We start from the raw sequence: 21,503 nt of genomic DNA, 5'->3' as shown, positions 1-21,503 counted from the left end.
TGCAAATATGCGGAACAGTCAATGGTGAAGGCGCAAAACGAGTACGAACAGCTCAAAGTTCAGGAGTCCGATACTGCGACCCTCAGTAACCGAAATTATGGTCTACGAGCTACAAAGTTCATCTTGGAGCAAATAACGAACAGAGTGGAACAAGGACATTGCTGCATTGCAAAATAATTTAAAACCAATAAAGCCAAATTGTTAATTAATTGAAATCGCGCTCTTCACCTGGGAGGGGACTTTGTGTGCTTAACAGAGCACTTGAAATAGTCCCAGGCAAAGACGAAGGGTCTGTGACTGGTGGCATAGGGGGCCTCGGCGCGTAAATAAAAGGGTGAGGAGGAGGCGGAGCATAACCCGACGCACTGTATAAAGGGTAGTGATAGGGGTAGTTGGGCGTTTGGGCCACTTACCTTACGATCGTGGCAGATGGCTCTATGTTGCACTCAGCAGAGAGACTTCTCTCTGTTGCGCGCATCATAGTACAATATACCAACCTCTTACAATGCAAGACCTGGTCTTTCTCCATGGACCGCATTTCCAAGGCAAGGTTGTTTGCGAAAATTTGGAAATCGTCAGGGGGATTTTGCACTGCCTCCGGTACAGACCTGCAACAATGCCCTTGGACATTGGGAGCAGTGCTGGACAGCTGTCTTCTGCGGCGCCTCCTCGGGAGAGCGGGTGTAGTGCTCTCCGTCGTCGGAGTAGTGTCCACCTCCGCAACTGTCGCAGACTCCTGCTCTGTCTCAGGGGGAACTTTCTAGAAAGAAAAAAAAAGGGCAAATGGTAATAACATGACATTTCACAGTCACTTACATGCAAGACATGAAACAGCAAATACTTACAACGTCCACACTCTCCGCTGCACCGGACGAAGAGGTGTCCTCCGTATCCGTTCCCCCTGTTCCACTCTGTTCTCTCTGCTCCAAGATGAACTTCATCCGCTCGTAGTACCATAATTTCGGCACGTAGACGTCTTCAGCATCGGCTCCGTAACTTTGAGACTGCCGTACTCGGGTAAACTCCTTTACCATGACTGTCCGCATATTTGTCATTTTCTTCTGCACCCAGGCGATGTTTGCATCAGGTTCCCGTTTAAGACAGTAAGCCACCATTTTCTGATATGCCTCATTCCTCTTTGCCTTGTTGTAATAGTCTTTATCCTTCTTCTCCCAGAGGCATCTATTCTCCTTGTAAATGTCGATGACCTTCGCCCAGAAACTGTTGGTCAGCTCACGTTTCTTTGACATGTCTGGAAAAAGAAAACACAAACAAAACCATCTATAAATAATTGATGTCTATACGGTACTTGTGTGGTATCACAACTCCCATGCCATCTGATGTGATGCGATACCATTTTTCCCAAAAATCATTGACATTTGCCAGTGTACCACCCCCACTATCCACGCGCACCCGAAGCGTGGCGAGCGCAGCGGTACGCGTCCTCCGACCTTTTCATACCCCCACTATCCACGTCGGCGTGGAGTTGAGAATAGAATAGTGTGGCGAGTGCACGCAGATACCTTCACAGGTTAGCGCGTCCCTTTTGCATGCTGGAATCCTGCCGCCTCCAGCTGCTCGGTATTGTAGGCCCTCCAGCAATCGCTGTATATGCTCGAGCCAGGCTCCACGTGTTCCACAATGGCAGCCAATAAAGTGGGGGCGTCCCGGGTGGCCACTTTCGTGGCAAAGCACTGCCCGGTTTCCCGGCAGATGCCCCCAAACACCCACTGTTGGGGTAGCACGCGGCCGACATTGGACTTTCTTCAGACGAAAAGTCTCGTCGACCTCGACTATTTTGTCGGGCCCACCGATGCGCCGCTGGGGCTGAGCCATCAGGTCCATGAGGCACGCCTCCCTAATGTACTTATTATAAAGCACTGTTGTCTTGGGGGAGATGCCAAGGTGCCGCTCACAGAAGTCGCCGGTCGTCAACTCCTCTGCCCAGTTGAAAATGAACCTGATCATGTTCACATAAGACATCCGGCAGCCAGGAATGAAGAGCCCCGCGCGGAGACTAATCTTCTGCCGGCAGGCTCTGACGTGGCAGCGCCACATCCCCTCCTTTTCACTGAGCTTCATGGCATGGCCATTGCCACAAGTAGCTTCCTTGGGCAACAACTTATGCTCCTGGAGGAATGAGATAGCCTCCGCCTCCGTCTGAGGCAAGGAGTACATGGTCACTCCAGATGCCATGGCCATGACAGGAACAGCAGCAAAATCAGCAGCAGGGACTCAATCAGCAGCAGAATCAGCAGCAGGGACTCAGGAATCACGATCAATCAGCAGCAGAATCAACAGCAGGGACACAGGAATCAGCAGCAGGGACTCAGGAATCAGTAATAATCAGCTCCAAATCAATCAATACGCACAAATCTCTCTCTCTCAAACCACAGCTCCTCTCTCCAACCAAACTACCCACAAAATGAAACTCTGACAAGCTGTCACAGGGGGTCGGTCTCAGACAGGGGGATGTACCCTTTTGTGTTATGAAAACTGTCCTGTAAACATCAGTTACTATGCAGACTTAGAGTTGATGTGAGCCATTGCAGATGTTACTATGCAGACTAAGGGTCATTCCACCTATTACAGATGTTACTATGCAGAATTAGGGTCATTCCAACCTATTACAGATGTGAGTGTGAGCGGGAAATCGCGAAATCGCGGGCATCGCGGTCATCTTGTACCGCAAATAGCACCCGCGATGCCTCAATCACCGCGATTTTCAATGGGGCCGATGAAAAAGTTGAGGAATCAAGGGCATCGCGGGCATCTTGTCCCCCAAATAACAGCCGCGATGCCTCAATCACCGCGATTTTTCATGGTGCCGATGAAAAAGTTGAGGAATCGCGGGCATCGCGGTCATCTTGTACCGCAAATAACACCCGCGATGCCTCAATCACCGCGATGACCGCGATTTTCGGCCCGACAACCGCGATGAACATCGTGGGCGCCGTTCTAGGTAAAGAGTACCGAGGGTTTGGGTGGGGGGGGGGAGGTGTTAGTGGTGCCAGTGTACATGCTAAGAGAGCGGCAGAGAGAGGGTGGGAATGGGATTAAAAATAGGCGCTGGCATTTAAAGTATGCAGGCCCACCATGATGACAAAAGCGAAGGATGTAGTTGTGCGCGCGCCTAAGGCACGCTCCAGAAAAGGGGGTATGGCCACTCAACAGGGGGCGTGTCCTTGAATGTAGTGTACCACACCATAAACAACTTCTACACATTATGCAACAAAATACTAGACCCCATTATACTTGCCCCTTACACATGATGCTAAATGGAATGAGCCAAAATTCACATAATGCCACATGGATTGTGTAAAAATTCACATAATGCCAAATGGATTGAGCCAAAATTCACAAAATGCCACATCAATTGTGTCAAAATTCACATAATGCCACATGGATTGAGCCAAAATTCACATAATGCCACACAGATTGAGACAAAATTCATAAAATGCCACACGGATTGAGCCAAAATTCACATAATGCCACACGGATTGAGCCAGAAATCACATAATGCCACACAGATTAAGCCAGAATTCACAATACGCTTCATAAACAGGGACATTGTCTGCCAAAAGCGCACATTAAACATTTACACCATAATGTCCATTACACGTTAAGTTACACGCCATTATGTCCATTATGTATTATGCCAAACACCATAACACCTATTAAAAATTATGCTACATAAGTGCTGCTTATCTACATGCTCATTGCTAAGGGTTCCATGCTCATTGCCAGAGGTTCCATGCTCGTTGCCATGTGGGATTACATGCTCATTGCCAAGGGGGAATACATGCTCGCGGTAAATGGGGGACAGCCGCCGCCAGGCAGAAGTGATAGTCACTGACAGTGTCAGAGCCTGGCTGTATTCAGGTCCCGGCTATTTGAAATAATACCCCTTTCACACCAGAAAATGCATTCCCAGGTTGATTCCTTTTACACCAGCCTAGTCCCTGCATTTTCTGGTGTGAGGGGGAGATAAAACCTTCCCTCCCCCCCTGTTACCAGTTATCTCATTTAACCGGTTATATCTACGGAACCAACTGACCCATTTACACGAGACAAGTATCATATTGAAGAACTTTTAAATGGGCTTTGAATGATTTTAGTCCAGTGAAACTGAAATGTTTGGTTCCAGAGTAATTTGCCCTCAAAGAACATGAACAGCCATGAAGTTACATTTACATTTATCCGCAATATCTCTGGAACCGATTGACCGATATGGACCAGCCTGGTATCATATTTAAGGCCCAGTGAATTGGAATTGAATGAGCTCAGCCTCAAGCTTCTGTGATGCCAGGGGAGGAACTGGCAGCCGTCGGAACTGGGTGGGGGTCGGAATTAACGGGTCCCATATTATCCTATGTGGAAAAACATTACATGCCAGGCGATATCTCCGGTTCCCAGGGGGCTAGAGACATGGGGCTGGGCTCATTGGTCCTCAGCTACAAAAATAATGATGGGGGGGGGGGGGGAAAAGCCCGGGTGCCCCCCCCCTGAATCCGCCAATGTGTGCATATATATATATATTATCTATAGTAACACATACTGCCTTTGATCCTACAATCGTGAAGCAGCCACATGCAGAATCTGTTAACCAGTAAGATGTCAATATAATGTTTGCATTAGTGATTCAATAGAATATTTTATTCTAATATTTGTCAGAGACATTGTATAGAAATATTACAATAATATAGAAATAGTAAATTATTTTCAGGAAATTAATGGAAGCCGAATAGAACAAGTATTTCTAAATACACATATAGGACGGGATGTAGTACAGTTTGAGGTCACCAGAGGTGCTGGCCATCCTTGGACATTTTTTTTGAAGCGGCAATAATTTCCAAGGTATGCTTTTGCTTTTTGAGATGATTCCTGCTTTTAAATATCATCCCGTTGCTTTTTTAAATACAGTCATTGATTTGACTATACATGGTGTGCTTACACAGTATATCTTGATAGGAAAATCAGTATAAGAGTTTTACAATTATAACAGCCTAAAACTTAATTGTAGCATCAAGATTAAAATGGAATACAATTAACCACGATAATTTAGCAAGGGTAATTGTATCCCAAGGGGCTATTCAATAACCTCAAGCTATTCAATAACCTCATTTTTGGAGATGTTATTTCATCTGCCTCAGGCAGGCAAAATTGAATCCCAAAAAAAGCCCAGTTTTTGCGCAAATATTGGGCTGTGCCACAGGAAACACACAGGTTTCCCTTAAAATCAGACAAAATTGCAAAAATTTCCATTTGTAATGTCCCATTGAAAGCTTTTATAATCTCTTGAAAGAACTTTTATCAAAATCCCATTAATTCATACCTACAGTATATCAGAGTCTTTATATAGATAAGACCAATATACTGTATCTCTCTCCTTTGTTCCAGGTATGCTATGCTGTGTGGATTAAAATAAATAGTGACAGTCATCAAGGATATTCCGATATATGCTTCTTGCCAGCAACTAGTGAGTAGATATACCCAGCACGCAGACCTTATTGAGCTTCTGGAATACTTCCAGCTGACAGGTGGGATGTGCATGTGGCTGCAGCTAGCTTTACTTTTCTGTTCTGGGAGCTGGTTATTGCTTCCTTCTCATGGGTTCTTAGTACACAGCTTCCAAAGGTAAATACAGCAGAATTGTCTGTAACATGTTTTGCTCCTATAAATTTGAGCTTTTTCACAGAATGAATTCAGTTTTTCTTCTGTCTCTCTCCCAGATCACAGCATTATTATCTACATGCTCTTCTCTTTTGCTTCAAATTCAACATCACTGAAGTCTACCACTCTTCCTTAAACCTGCAGAAATATTAATGCTATTCATTTTAAACAACTTTCCACAACTGATCTCACCAATTCTTCATTCACTTTTCCTGACGCTGCTATATTACAACAAATTCTCATAATAACCAGTGGTGGCTCTAGAGGTGGTGCTGCAGCACAGGTTAAAATTCAAAAAGGGGAGACACACCAACTGCCAGTCTGCACTGGCAATGTGTTGGCAGCATTTGGTTTGGCAGATGGTGAGGCTCTCATATTTGATGTTGGGACTGTGATGCAGCCCCACCTCTGGAGCCACCACTGGCATGAACCTTTGATAAAGTGGCTCCAGCATCCCGTCAGTCTCTATGTAGGTCTAATGTGACATTCTAAAATAATAAGACACCTACAAAAACTCAGTGGCATAAATCTTGTACTCCTAGCTATTTCATCACATATAAGATCTTATTGTACATTTATCTTATTGTAATGCCTTGGACACTGCCAAAGAAACATATTTCCAATTGCTTATCTCTGCTCAAACCACTAATCCCATGCAACATTGTAATACATTTAAATGAGATGCATACAGTATCCCAGCACTCAGGATGCTGGTGGTCAAAAGACCGACGCTAGAAACATAGAAACATAGAATTTGACGGCAGATAAGAACCATTTGGCCCATCTAGTCTGCCCCTTTTTTACCCTTCAGGTAAACTCAACCCTATAGAAACATAGAATTTGACGGCAGATAAGAACCATTTGGCCCATCTAGACGCTAGCATCCTAATACAGACAATCTCAACAGGGGCTTCATAAGTGTCATAACCTTCTCGCCAAATAAACATATTTCCAATTGTTTATCTCTGCTCAAACCACTAATACAGGGCACCCCTAGGTAAAACAATTAAAATTAAGTAGATTGGGTTTATATGTGATTCTTAATTTCAGTTATGTGGTAAAGGGATAATCTCAACAGGGGCACCATAAGTGTCATGACCATCTCTCCCTACCCACCTTACCCCAACCCTCTCTCCCTACCCACCTTACCCTAACCCTCTCTCCCTACCCACCTTACCCTAACCCTGTCTCTCTACCCACCTTACCCCAACCCTCTCTCTCTACACACCTTACCCCAACCTTCTCTCCCTACCCACCTTACCCCAACCCTCTCTCCCTACCCACCTTACCCCAACCCTCTCTCCCTACCCACCTTACCCCAACCCTCTCTCCCTACCCACCTTACACTAACCCTCTCTCCCTACCCACCTTACCCTAACCCTCTCTCCCTACACACCTTGCCCTAACCCTCTCTCCCTACACACCTTGCCCTAACCCTCTCTCCCTACACACCTTACCCTAACCCTCTCTCTCTACACACCTTACCCTAACCCTCTCTCCCTACCCACCTTACCCTAACCCTCTCCCCCTACCCACCTTACCCTAACCCTCTCTCCCTACACACCTTACCCTAACCCTCTCTCCCTACCCACCTTACCCTAACCCTCTCTTGCATCAGTCTATCACCCCCCACTGCCTGAACCTAACTCTCCCTGCTAGTGCCTAAACCTAACCCCCCCCGCCCCACAACCTATCCCTAACTTTCCCCTCCCAGCAGCCTATCCCTCGCCTTACCTTCCCTGCAGCCTAACCTTAAATCCCCCCGCTAATGCCAAAACCTAACCCCCTTTTCCATGGCCTGACTCTAACCCACCCTGCATACCCACCAATCAGGATGTCAGCTGTCAGTGTTCCAGCATAGGCATCCTGATCCTTTTGAGGTTCCGGTGTAAGACTTCTGGCAGCAGTCGGGGTACCAGCCTCTGCATATTGAATGCTGGCATCTCGACCTCTAGGGGGCTCAGTACATATCATATTACACATGTTTTAGTCACCTGTATGTCTTATTTACTTGTATGGCTCATCTCACACATTGTAGCCTTTGTAGTCCACCCAAGATGTCTGCCTTCCCCGGTAAACCTGTGGGTGGGATTAAAAATACTCAGAGGAAGTTATTGTTATTTGAGGGCTACACTGCAACCCATTTTGTGTTCTCTCTTCTAAGCAGTGGAGGCTCCAGAGGAAGAACTGCAGCACAGTTCAAAATTCAAATAGGGGAATCACACCCACTGCCAGTGAGTTTGGAATGGCAGTTGGTGTGGCTCCCCTATTTGAATTTTGAACTGTGCTGAACCCCCCACTGGAGCCACCACTGCTTCTGAGCATTGCATATTCCACCAAAGATAAACAATACAGTGCGTACTCCAGTGTTACCTCTTTTCTTCCATTGTCTTTGCCTGTATTGTTTACATTCTATTTTCGTTTAATGTTCATAACATGTGGTCATTTTATGACAAATAAAGAGATTATTATTATTATTATTATTATTATACAGTGCGCTGAAATGGCTGGTACCTTTCCTGAGTGGGTTATGTAACCCGTGGAACTGAGTAGTCAAAATTGCTGAACCAACCCTGCATTAAACACACTATGTGAACTAGTTTTTGGTTTGTTTCCTCGAACTGTAATACTAAAACTCTTTGTTTTTGATGCTGGCAAAACAACTTAGTCCTGCTTGAGAAAAGGGATATATAAATACAAATATTATTGTTGTTGTTATTATTACTGCAGTGGAGGAACTTGCGAGCGGGTGGCCAATGTGCAAAAATAGCATTTGGGCCCCTCTCCTTCACCCCAACCCAAGATAACAATATGCCATACAGCAGTGGGTAACAGGGAGAGGCAGAGGGTGACAGCATAAGGCAGGGGAGGCAGTGGTTGACACAGACAGAACGACAGAGGAGGACAATGGAAGGCATAGGGGACGTAAATAATGAGAGGGAGAGACAGTGTGTGAGGGTACAAGCACAATGTCCTGTGCGGGGTGAATTACAGGGGACATGTACATTGGTGGGGGCAGGAACACAGTGGCCTCTGCACTGCCTGTTACAGGGGATCCCTTGCCCCTTGTGCTTTCCTCAATTTGGCACTCGTCAGGCATACTCTTCCAGTGCCAAGTTACACTGGTTGTGAGCTGCCTTCAATTGTCAGACAGGAGTGAATCAGAAAAAGTGTTGTCTGTTAATTAGAGGCAGTATGTGGCTGTGATTGCCAGCGCTGATAGGTGGCAGGACACCTCTATCAGTCCAGCACACTCCCTGACTCACTAGGATAAGGGGTAAGTCGCCCCGGGCAGTGACCTCTCTACGCTAGGCTGTTCATATGATGATGCACCTGTATTGCTCAGAAACATACACTGGTGGCCTTTTTCAAACATTGCTGTGTAGACGGAATAAAGGGTAACTGCAGAGAAATTTGTAACGTTATCACTTGAGAATTCCATAACCTTCCATACAAAACCCATTGAAAAATGTTTGTAATCTTCTTTCTGCAGTAGTTTATTTTTGAACATATGAACACAGTTGATCCTGATGTGTGTGTAATGTGTGTGGAGCACAAATAGATGTACACACAACACTGATTGTGCAGAGCCCAAGGCATGTCCCAGAAATATGAAGTAAATTATTGTACCAATTAGTATTAATTTCCTCACAACAAATAGAACATGAATGGGGTAATGTGTATAACTTACTGTATATTAACTGAGCAATTTAAAATTTTTGGTGTGTACTGCTGGGCTTATATTAATTAGGTGTGGTGCCAGCAAGCATACAGCCAGGAAACGGCAGTTCCTGCTTTGGTGATGCAGTCTATTTGTCCATTAGTTGTAAATGGCTAACTTTCAATTGACTCGTATACACAGCTCGAAATATCTGCAAATGAGAAATGACTTGCGTTATCATTGCTTATTTTACCAATCAAAAACTGTTTACATATAGCAGATATGCCAAGCTTTTGCTTCCCGGTATCTTATCACTATATTTAATATTACAATCGACTGCACCTTGTTTGCTCAAAGGTTGTTTGTACTTTAGTATTAACATCATCTAAATGATTAGTGTTTGGGTTGTTGTCGATTCTGTAAAGACGCAGACGAAGATACGAGCGACTCACTCATGTTCTCTCCGGGTTGCTATTTTGAGCATGTTGTTTTACTTCACTGTCTTTCATGTTGGTGTATGACCAAGTTTTTTTATGTAGATAGTAAACTATTGGCTGAACTTAACATAGGCCGTTATTCTGGTTGGTGCGGATATGTCCGCATGCGTTCGTTCCGCCGATGTTTTGTGTTTGCGCATGTGCAGAGGCATATCTGAGCATGTGCGAAAGGGACATACGTCCAAATTCCGCATGAATTGTTTACACTACGAACAGGGGGAGGAGAGGGGCGTGAAGGGCTCTTTGGCCTCATTAACATATGCATACGCCCCGCGTTTCATGGGCGTTCCCATGAAAACGCTGGGCGTACGTATGGTAATGCGGCCGTGACGCACGTGTAGGGGGCGGACATATGACATTGCCGGATGTCAGCTGCCCGCCCAGATCCCTGCTTTTGCACGGAGAAATGCCCGAGTGGTCTGAGCTCGCGGGAGCTGCCTGACCACTCGGTCCTGCATTCGATGGTATGCGACCATCGAATGATGGGGGAGGTTCGCAGAGATGGAGGAGATGTATACATGAGAAATCCACTCATGCTCCGTGCGGTCAGCGGCTTACCGCATTCGGACGGAGTGAGCGATCCGTACAGAAGGCGGGGTTTAGGACGCACGGTCCTGGCCGCATATTCGGCTCCGGCCGCACAGACCAGAATAAGGCCCATAATGACAACACCAGAAGATGATTTCTCCTACATACAGTACACAGCACTTCATGAGCCTGCTGTGTTTGTCACATTATACTTATATACACATTTTGTACTGTATTGATCTGTTTAATGATAACAACAATTTCCCGACAATTGGATTTTTAAAATTTGTTCTTCTTGCCAGGGGGATTTAAAATAATTAACATATTGATGGCACTCACAGTTTAGTAATACAGGACTATCTTTTTTTAGATGGAGGCTACCATGAAATGGGTTAAAACACTCCTATCCATACCTATGTCTGAATCTTCCCACCTGGTAGAAGCCCAGATAGATGAGGGTAGGTGGAGAAGGGGGCGGGGACAGTCCTCTTCTGTCATTAAGACCCACCCCTCATGGCAAAATTCCATGACACTGTACGTGCGGATTCGGTATGATATACCTACAATCAAAATCCCGACGTTCAAACTACCGACAACCATTGACCGATGGTCAAACTACCGACAAGGTCAAAATACCGACATTTAAAATATACACAGGTTAAAAAGTACACACAAGTTATTCATATATTTTTGGTCTGTATGTTGACATAGGTCGACATGAAACCCATATGAGTGTACCGCGTCCCTTCGCATGGCTCGCTGCGCTCGTCATGCTTCGGGCATGCTTCTCCGTCTATTCCCTAGTGGGATAGTAGGGCATGAAATTCCTCCTGTCGGCACATGTCGGTACAACATGGACAGTCAGACGTAGTACCGCGTCCCCTCACATGGCTCGCCATGCTTCGGGCACGGTGCCTCGCTATGCTCGGCACACTATTATATTCCCCCTCCATGTCCACTGGGATGGTAAAGTATGACCAAGTTAAATGTCGGTATTTTATCCGTGTCGGTATTTTGACCTTGTCTGTATTTTGGCCTTGTCAGTATTTTGACAGTCGGTCAATGGTTTTCGGTATTTTGACTGTCGGGTTTTTGATTGTAGGTAAATTGACTGCATCCCGTATGTGTATATTAGCATTGGGAGATGGGAGCACAATGATACGATTATAAGGATCCAGCCCCTCCACAAAAGCTGTAGGTTCACTGTATTTATCACTGCCTCCATTTTCATAGGAGGGTGCCCACTCTACTGGGGGTACTTGGGACTTCCTACAAATTCTCCCACTGGTGGAATAGGTAAGCATGCTCCTGTCATGTGTATTCCATGGCACACCACACAGAGGGCCTACTGCTTAGTTGTACACATCGAGATATGTGAAGTAGAATCTTATTGGTTGCTATGGGCAACATCCCATCTTCAATAGAACTCCCATCTTTGTAAATTTACTCCCAGGTCAGTATTCTGAATCCTGTCAGTATTAACTCGTGAACAAGTAGAGTACTGGCACCAGAGACTGTACAGATGCTGAATCTGCTGCGAGCACCCACAACAGCCATGCACACTGAAGCTGACATCTCTTTGTGAAAGCGATACCACTGCTGAACTTGGGATATCTTCTGTAATTTGAATAATTAAGCTAATGCTCCATGTTTAATTCCCTCCTATAGGATTTAATTTCACACTTCTTTACAGTATTTAAAATTCCAGAAGACCATACAAACATGCAGTGCATAAGAAAAGTCCCCAAGCATAGTGGTCCATGCCAAAGTGGAACATTGAAACCCAAATCCCAACATAATGATGACTATTCGCCAATGTGCATACCTCTAAACATTCCAATATCTGCCGCCGGGACCCCTTTTGCGTGATTCTGCCACATGCTCCCAAAAAAGGGTATGGCCTCTGGAAAATGGGCATAACTTTACAGCAATTTTGTAATCGCAAGGCCATGCCCCATTTTCTTCACTGTTTGGGACTCACAGCATCTCTTCCCTGAAGCAGAGTAGCACAGGACTGCCTCCCCCCTCTCCTCACTGCAGGACACTGCTGGATGCCGGTGGGACATGAGACAATCCCAAAAAAAGGTGCCTGTAAGGCAAATATCGGGACAGTTAGGAGGTATGCATGCGAACAAGCACCAGGAAACGAAAAGAAGTCTGTGACAGAAGTTCATTATTTTGTCCCACTGTAGTGCTGTTGCTGCTGTTCTAGAAGTCACTGTGTAGCTGAGAGCGAATGTCGGCTGTATGCTTGTGAAAAGGTGGGAGACTTTTAACTTTTCCTCAGAAGTTAATCAAGCTTAACCAAGCCAGTATTGGCCTAAATCTGCCCTTGCCAACACCACGTGAGTCTCCTGTAAATCTTTACAACTGGACTGCTCGATACTCATTGGACTGCTTGGACCATTATATTATATTATGCTGGGCGTTCCCCTGCCTGTTCCCATTTCACCCCTTCAGCGAACGGGGGGCACATATTCGGCTTGCACATGCGCAAAACCGCCAGCATTGTACACAGGGCTGAATTTGGACCCAAACATACTGAGCAGAAGCACTGAGGGGCAGATTTATTAAGCTCGGAGAAGTGATAAAGGGGGAAATTTACTAAAGGAAATTTGTAAAAAAATAGGTGTATTTGTATCCAGAAATACACTAAATTTTGACATTTACTATCTCGAAAATACGGCAATTCGTATTCGTATTGATGTGCTATCAATACGAATACGAATTGCCGTATTTTCGGGATAGTAAATGTCAAAAATAAGTGTATTTCTGGATACAAATACACCTATTTTTTACAAATTTCCTTTAGTAAATTTCCCCCAAACTGTCTGTTTTTTATCACCGGCCAATCAGCTCCTAACTGTGAAGTTACAGGCTTAGTTTGAAAAATGACAGGTAGGAGCTGATTGCCCGGTGATAAAAACCAGAGACTTTATCACTTCACCGAGCTTAATAAATCTACCCCATAGAAACAAGTTCTGCAAGTTTGCTATAGCACATATATTATATATTTTAAATCCATTTATGCAATAAAAATACAAAACAAATATTCATGTTAGTTGACCTGTGCAGAATACAGAGCAAAATAAAAAAATATTTGAGAATTTACAGTTCTAATATTTGGAAAAATGGGACTTTCAGTTTGAAAAAACAAACAGACAACATCACTGTGGTTTGATTTGAAGTGAAAAGAGAAGAGAGAGAGAGAGAGAGAGTTTGGTCCATTTTTAAAAGTATTTCTGTCAATAGAAAAAATAAACAGTATTTTGGAAACAAAGTATGCAGCCCACAGAGGATTTCATTTTGCACAAATGCTCGCTATTGTCTACCTCACACATAATAGGCAGAAATCTCCCATTCCAGCTTTTAAAACTGCATATTGATGATCCTATTTTGAGTTTAAGGAATGTTAAAAAGTTTTTTGTAAAAAGGATAGAAATTCACATAAAAGTCCCGCATCCTACCACTTCAGGGAAATTCCTGTTCATTCATTTCAAGTTTTCCATTTTCATCATTTATATCTTAAATTAATCATGAGTGTGATAAAATTGGTTCTACATGAATCAGAAATGTGCCACTTTCACAATTAGAAGTGTCCCTCAAAGTTTTCTTGTTGAGGGTAGAATCCACTCTATGGCTTTAAATGTTTAAAACAAATTCAGTATAGCGGGGAAATGTCAGAATGTACTTCCTGTACTCCTTCCAAGTACTCCAACTGAAAGAGGTAGCGAAGAGGAGGTAGAATCAGAGAAATGAACACTAAAGGAGCAGTTAGATAGGTAGGATGAGAACCAAGAGGGCTGTGTCTTTAAGACATAGGGATTTGTATGAGAAGTGTTTTTTCAACAGTGTCAAAAGCATCAGAGAGAATAAGAATTAGTAGTGAATAGTGGCCTTTAGACTTAGCAGTGATCAAGGTGGCGTAGCCTAACATACCACACACCGTAATGCCCATTGCACAATTTAGCAACCTTTGTAATACCCATTACGCATAAATCCACATGCCGTAATGCCAATTACACATAAGGCCACACATGATGCCCATTACATACTATATAACAAACCGTAATGCCCATTACATACTATATAACAAACCATAATGCCCATTACACATTTGACACATAAGTGCCACTTACCTACATGCTCATTGCTAGGAACGTCATGCTCGATGCCAAGGGGCTTCATGCTCGATGCCAAGGGGCTTCATGCTCGATGCCAAAGGGGATTGAATAGCTTGTTGCCAAGGGAGATTCAATAGCTCGCTGCCAAGGGGGACTAAAATTGCTCGTTGCCAAGGGGGATTAAATAGCTTGTTGCAAAGGGGGATTCAGTAGCTCGTTGCCAAGGGGGATTCAATAGCTTGTTGCCAAGGGGGAATTCAATAGCTTGTTGCCAAGGGGGATTTAATAGCTTGTTGCCAAGGGGGATTCAATAGCTCATTGCCTAGGTGGATTCAATAGCTCGTTGCCAAGGAGGACCCCCGCACACCCCCCCCTCCCGCCCGCTCCCTGCGGTGCCTGGCTGAGCTGCCCAGTGCCCTCTCCACCACTATTTTCAATGAAGTCTCCAGCTGGATCGCTAGCCAATAGGCGTTCGCTGTCCAGCTACTGATTGGCTGCTGGACCACAAGCACCTATTGGCTGGCGGTCCTGTGGGAGACTTAATTGAAACTAGCAGTGGACAGGGCAGCGCCGCAGCTCAGCCCGGCACATCGGGGAGTGGACGGGGGAGTAGGCGAGCAGGATGGGGGAGCCGGCGGCACAGTTTGCGTTGCACGGCTCCATCGCCATGTAATCTTTCAGCGCCCGGAGAATGTGCCCTCCCTGCAGACTGAAGTGGGTCCAGTAAGTTGTGCGAGTTAAGAAAGTGTGAGGTGAGTGTAGGCAAGTCTTTCAAGTAGTTTGGAGGTGCATGGAAGTCGAGAGATGGGACGGTAGTTTGAGAGAGAGCTTGAGTCAGAATTTAGCTTTTTTCAGAATCGTAGTAATAACTGCTTGTTTGAACAATTAAGGAAAGATACCAGTAGAGAAAGAGAGGTTACAGATTTTAGTTAAGGTAGGGATAAGCACAGGAGATAGGGGTTTACTTATTTGTGAGGCTATAGGGTCAAGAGGAGAGGTAGTAGAGTGACAGGAAGAGAAAAGTGCAGATACTTCATCTTCATTTGTGAAATAAAATTAAGGAAATGTGTGAGAGGCCTCAGGTAGGGAATTGAGCAGATCACCGACTGAGTCACAGCATACCAATTCATCTCTGATCTTGTCAATCTTATCCCTGAAGTAGGAATCAAGATCTTGTGCATGGATAGTGGGTGAGGGAGAGTTGAGAAGTGATTTAAATGTATTAAAAATAAGTTTTGGGTTAGAAGCTTGAGCAGAAATGAGAGTTTGGAAATAGATTTGTTTGGCAGTTTCCAGGGCATAACTATAGGACTGGTAGATAGTCTTTTATGTGAGGAAATCCATTGGACTGCGAGATTTACACCATTTATATGGCAGGGCTTTGTGGCATGTCCTGCTAAATTGAATTAGCCTCTATAGGAATTATTATCATGTAGGAGATAGGGATATTACTTATAATGGTGTTTATAGAGGATTAAATACAATATACAGTATGGTATGTAATTTTCTGACATTTCAGACGGACCACTGATTTATCTTGTACCTTTTGTGCAGACACCAAGAGCAATGATTCTAATTTCTGCATGGATATCACAACACATCATGTTACATATTGCATTACAGTATGTTCTGTGAAAGCCAACTTCTGAATTAATTAAAACTTTTCCATTTTTTATCGTACAGATGGAATGCCTCTTAGCCAGCGCTGAGGCTCACCAGAATGCCCCGAATGGCGATCACCGGCATAGGGGCACTCCACCTGCCTGGGAGGCACGAGTGTCTCACATGCACAAGCATCCCAGTTTTTGGGTGGCGGGGGACGTGAACCCTGCCCATCTCCACTTCAGGGAGATGGGCTGGGTTAGGCGAGGTGCGAGTAGGCATCAGCGGTCAGCGGACAGCGACGGGGTGGCGGTAAGAACCAACGTGGTGCTCCGTAGGAAGGGAACGCACAAGCATCTTGTGCATGCGCATCACCTTCCGGCAGCTGGCGGGGGCTGTCGGTTGGCAACCCCTGCTGAATGAGAGGGCTCCATCTGTATATACATTTTTCCTACCACCTTTAAAAGCCTCAAGGTCAAAGAACATGAGAAACATGTTAAGACATTGCCTCATGTTTAGCTAATTACAGAATGTTTAGACAAACTATGCAAACATGATGTCCTGTGTCCCCTTCCTGACTGGCCTGTTGTCCCCCGCAGAATTCGCCGGAGATGGGCACCACCATGATACCCAGTGTCAGCTGACTTCCTGGACACCTGGCCAATGTCTCCAACAGAGGTCACATGATCTACGAAACCTCAAACAAAGAACCTGGTTCAGTCCAAAGTTCTGCTGCAGCATGTGACCATCGGCAACCACCAGGGGGAGTATAAGCAGGCCTCCCAGAATCCTTGAATGTCTTGAACAATTATTTGTTTCTAGAAAGTTCTTCCGAGACTGCTCCCAAGGCTCCGGGCTTACTACCTGTTCCTGAATACCTGACTCCTGGTGCTGCACCTGTTTATTGACTTCCATCTGCTGCTAGATTCTCTGCTATTCTCCATCTTCAGCTTTCCCTGAGATTTCAGCTACACAGGATCACCATCATAGAGTAAACCATCGGCTTCCATGTTGAATGATTGGCTCATAGGCCACAACATCGGGTCCCAGGCCACACCAAATTCTCCCAGGTCACACAATTGGTTCCTAGATGTATTTATACCATCGGCTTCAAGGCCGCACCATTGGCTCCCAGGCTTCAACAGTTGTTCCTAGAAGATTATACCATTGGCCCCCAGGCCGCACCGGTTCCTAGACTGATTAAATCATCAGCTCCCAGGCCACACTATCGGTTCCCAGACCGAAGCTATTACCATTGGTTCTTAGATCGAACCAACCACCATTGGTTCCCAAACCGAAGCTACGTTCATCGGTTCCCAGACCGAAGCTACTTTCATTTGTCCCCAGAAAGAAGAAACTACCACTGGTACCCAGGCTGATTCCAAGTCACCATTGGTTCTCAAACCGATAGTGTCACATTGTAATACCAGCTTCTTCCAGCTCACCAGTCTCTCGCAGGCTGTTGTAGGGAGACAATGACAGAGGGCCACGGCCTACCCATCCAGGGTTCCCTGGAAAAGACCATTTGTGGGTTTAAACTATGCGCCTCTGTCTAGAGTCTTCATCAACTCCCTACTCTGTTGTGCCCTCCATATCCCAACATCTCCTGCAGTGTATGTACCACCAATATATTAACTATTCAGGTTCGGCTATCTGCAAAGAGAAGCCTTGCAGAACAAAGACTGTACTGCAGTGACGTGCAGTGAGGTCATTGCCTGGGGAGGCAATAACCTCACCGCACGTCACTGCAGTGCCTGTGTGGTATACAGCACCAGTGTGATATACATCACCTGTGTGTATACAGTCAGGGCCGGTGTCAGCCCTGTCAGCGCCCCAGGCACCCCCCCGCTCATGCGCCTCCCTCTCCCCTCCGCTCACCCACTCGGAGGGGGGAGGGAGGGTGCGGGCGCTCCCCGCAGGTTGCCGTGGATTGTCTGTCCAGCACATGGGGGATGGGGGCAGCGGGCGCCTGCAGCGGAGATTGCCGCTCTGACTGTCCAGCACGGGGCTCCAGGGGGTGTGGGTGCGAGCGCGGGGGACAGCGGGTTTAACACTGATGCCGGCAGAGAGGGGTGCGGACGCTTCCCGCAGGTTACCTCTCTGCGACATCACAGAGTGGGGATCAGCGGGTGGCTGCGTGGATTGCCGCCGGTACATGCGCCCCCCCCCCCTCCCTCCCCTCCCACCACCCGGCGGACTCACCTGTCCTCGGCGGTGGCGGCGGCCAGTCCTTTCGGCGGTGAGACGGGTGAGTGACATCTGCTTTCTCCCTGCAGGTGCCGAACTCCCCGCTGCCTGCGCTGCTGCATCCCTCCAGGGCCCTGCATGTATGTGATTGGACAGCGGATCCAGCACTGGATTTGCTGGCCCAATCACATCTGGGGGCGTGCGTTTATACTGGTGCCGCTGTCATTGCGGCATCAGTATAAGTGCCGCTTCCCCATTCATTTTCAATGGGCTTTTACAGCCCATTGCTGCACCCTGCCCCCTGCCCTCCCCTACCCGCCCCCGCTGCCCGGAGTTTTAATGTTAACAGCGGGAGGCACCTCTCCCGCTGCCTCCCACCCTCACATGCAGCAGTGCAAGAAGGTGGGAGGCAGGGGGAGAGGTAGAAATGATGAAAATAATAAAAGAAGATATATAAATATCTCCTTTTTATTATTTTCATCATTATGACAGGGGAGTCTCTGCCTCCCCTGCCTCCCCTGACTGCACGTGCCTGCTGTACTGTACATGTTCGATAACCATGCTTGTGAGCTCAGTAATCAATGGAAAACCTCATTCTATTAATTGGCTTACTGTAAAGGTGGATTGGCCATATGGCCAACAAAGACCATCTCCAGTGGGCCGACTGTATATGAGTCTTGTTTAGCCCAGTGGCGCACATTACAGTGTCTTGTCCCCATTCATTCTGTTATTCCATCTCTGCAGTAAAGCAACTCTGACATCTAGTGATGTTGCCATGGCTGCATGGCATGTTATACCTCTGGTGCTGCCTATTTCAGGCCACATCTACACAATTTTCCAGGTCCACTTTTAGTTCCCAATCTGCCCCTGGGCTTACTGTTACATAACAAAAAGTTGGGATCATCATGTAAAAGCATACTAATAACATTTTTGTTTGTTCTTTTGTTACAGTTTGCATGAATAATTTCATAGTACATAAAATGTTTTGTCTGGAGTTATTATAGTGTACACAGTATATTGTTAATGCAGTGCAGGCCATACAGCAACAGGGCAGTTCCTCATTTCTGCCTATAACGTTCCAATCCAATAAGTTAATCAGAGGAGTCCGAGTGGAAAAATCCGACATGCCAAAAATACTGTACCACAATTACCGATTCTGATAATTTTTGAATTAGAATCAGAAAGTGAAGGTTTTTTTCAACATGTTGCAATTTGCAAAATGAATAATTGGCTCAATTGTTTTAGATTTAGAAATTTATTAGAAAGAAATATTTTAAAATAAAATAATTTTTAGGTAAACATGGGTATGAAAGTGGCATGAAGCGAAATATATAAAAACTAAAGTAAATTATGTATGCTACTACTGCATCTGCGAGCAATATTTTGTTCCTATATAAGCAGTTTCATCATGAATACAGGATCAGTTTTAATACCAATAGCAGAGCAAACAACACATTTATTGAGATGCTACAATGCATACAGTTCTTCAAATAACAAAACTCCACTGTGATGGTAATAAATTTGGAGACCTTGTAATTACTATGATCTTCTGTACTAACATAATTGCTTTCATCTTCAGTCAGAAGGTGCATGTCCTGAATATGCTTTTTTGTTAGCAACATGGGGGCCGATAGTTTGGGCAGAGATTTTGTACACCAGACTAATTGTACTAATTAATTCATACCAAAGTGTGAGCATAATGTTTGTACAATTAGGTTGTAATTTTGTAATTCTGTACAAACTAGAGAGACACAGCAGTTGCAAATTTTATATAAAGTGCAAAATAGGATTTATTCAAATTGAATACATTTAAAATTAAAATGGGCTTAGTGAAAAGATAAGAATAGTTCAGCACAAGATAGTGTTTCTTCCAGTAACAGATGGAGATTTAGAAAATAAATTAGTTAACCTTTTCTTTTACCAAATTCTAGAACTTTAGCTTCTGTATATTGCATGATACAAAATGATGAAACATTTTGGATATAAAATAAATGAGCACTTTCACTAGTAGTGTATGGGGTAAATTTACCAAGATGGGCGTTCTATTGAAGATGTGATGTTGCCCATAGTAACTATTCTATTACCTTCTAGAATGTGCTAAATAAATAAGAATTAGAATTTGATTGGTTACTATAGGCAACATTCCACAAGTTGATTGACATGAAGCCGGCGTATGTGGGTAGTAACCGGCCATTTTATGTTAGTGTCAGGAAAACGCAGATGTACTTACAGACGGAGCGCTTTCCATCCTGCCGGGGGCTGGTGGTCGGATCACCAACAGTCAGCCCCCAGAAGGGGACACATGTGCACATGTCCCCTTCCAACGGTAGTCCCCGCCACTTGCCCCCACCTCCCCGAAACCCCTCTAACCCTGCCCGTCTCCCTGAAGTGGAGAAGGGCAGGGTTTGTGGCCCCCGCTGCCCGGTAACTGGGACGTACGTTCGTGTGGGACGCTTGCATGACCAAGTCAGATGGAGCGCCATCTCATCACCGGAGGCAATATGGTGAGCCCAGTGTTGGCTGAAAGGTGCTCCATCGAAGGAAAGTAAGTTGTCCTCAGCTCTGGCCCTGATCAGTGTGTTTCTAAAATACCTGCTGAGTAAAGTTCTGGGTTAAGAACCGACTAGAAAAAACATTAGATGGTCATTAGACATTAGAGTCAGTTGCGAATGGATTAGCAGCGTAATTTTTGCAACCCATTCGCAAGCCTTGTACAGCAATTTGCAGGCTTGCACAGGGCAGGATTTCACTATGGCAGGGCAGCAATTACCTGATCGTAGGGTTTATGCAAAATAGCAGCCCGGCGATCATGTCCGAATAACCCCCTTTAACCTTATTAATTTCCTGGTCTGCTGAAGAAATAGAGGGGATTTTTATCTCCTCATTTAAATGAATATCAGACACTACTTTAGGTAGAAATAAGGAACTTATACAAAACTCTGCTCTAATCTATATATCTTTTATAAACTCTATGATAATTATGTTCAGAAACCCTTTTCCCTGGCAGTAATCATAGTCTTAATCATTGAATCTAGAAAACCTTCTTGAAAATTTTGGCTTCAGGATAAAATGGCCATGCCCTTACATTTAGTCCTCAGACAGAATCAGGCCTTATGACAGTAGATCCTTGTCACGACCACCATGGCTGCTACCCATGCCTCCCATACTATGGTTACCTCTGAGGCTCCATGATGCTCTGTGCCTGTTTGGGCCTTGCTGGACACACAGCCT

General features: G+C 45.2%; 1 protein-coding gene across 14 annotated transcripts in view; it reads left to right on the top strand.

Moving 5' to 3' along the window:
• The window catches only part of LOC146064321 (uncharacterized), a 626,027-nt gene that overhangs the window by 212,533 nt on the left and 391,991 nt on the right, over positions 1-21,503 (top strand). Inside the window, exon 1 of one of the 14 annotated variants that reach the window (XM_083177668.1) lies at positions 5,490-5,540. The exons of the other annotated variants lie outside the window; for them this stretch is intronic. The gene's annotated coding sequence lies outside the window, so the exon portion shown is untranslated. Of the gene's footprint in view, positions 1-5,489; positions 5,541-21,503 lie in introns of those variants that run through there. 14 annotated transcript variants of the gene reach the window in all.

This window comes from Crinia signifera, chromosome 3, assembly GCF_055691185.1.
Source record: "Crinia signifera chromosome 3, ASM5569118v1, whole genome shotgun sequence".
In the NCBI taxonomy this organism is placed as follows: domain Eukaryota; kingdom Metazoa; phylum Chordata; class Amphibia; order Anura; family Myobatrachidae; genus Crinia; species Crinia signifera.
The sequence above is the reverse complement of the archived record's forward strand: the minus strand, read 5'-3'. Positions and strand labels throughout refer to the sequence as shown.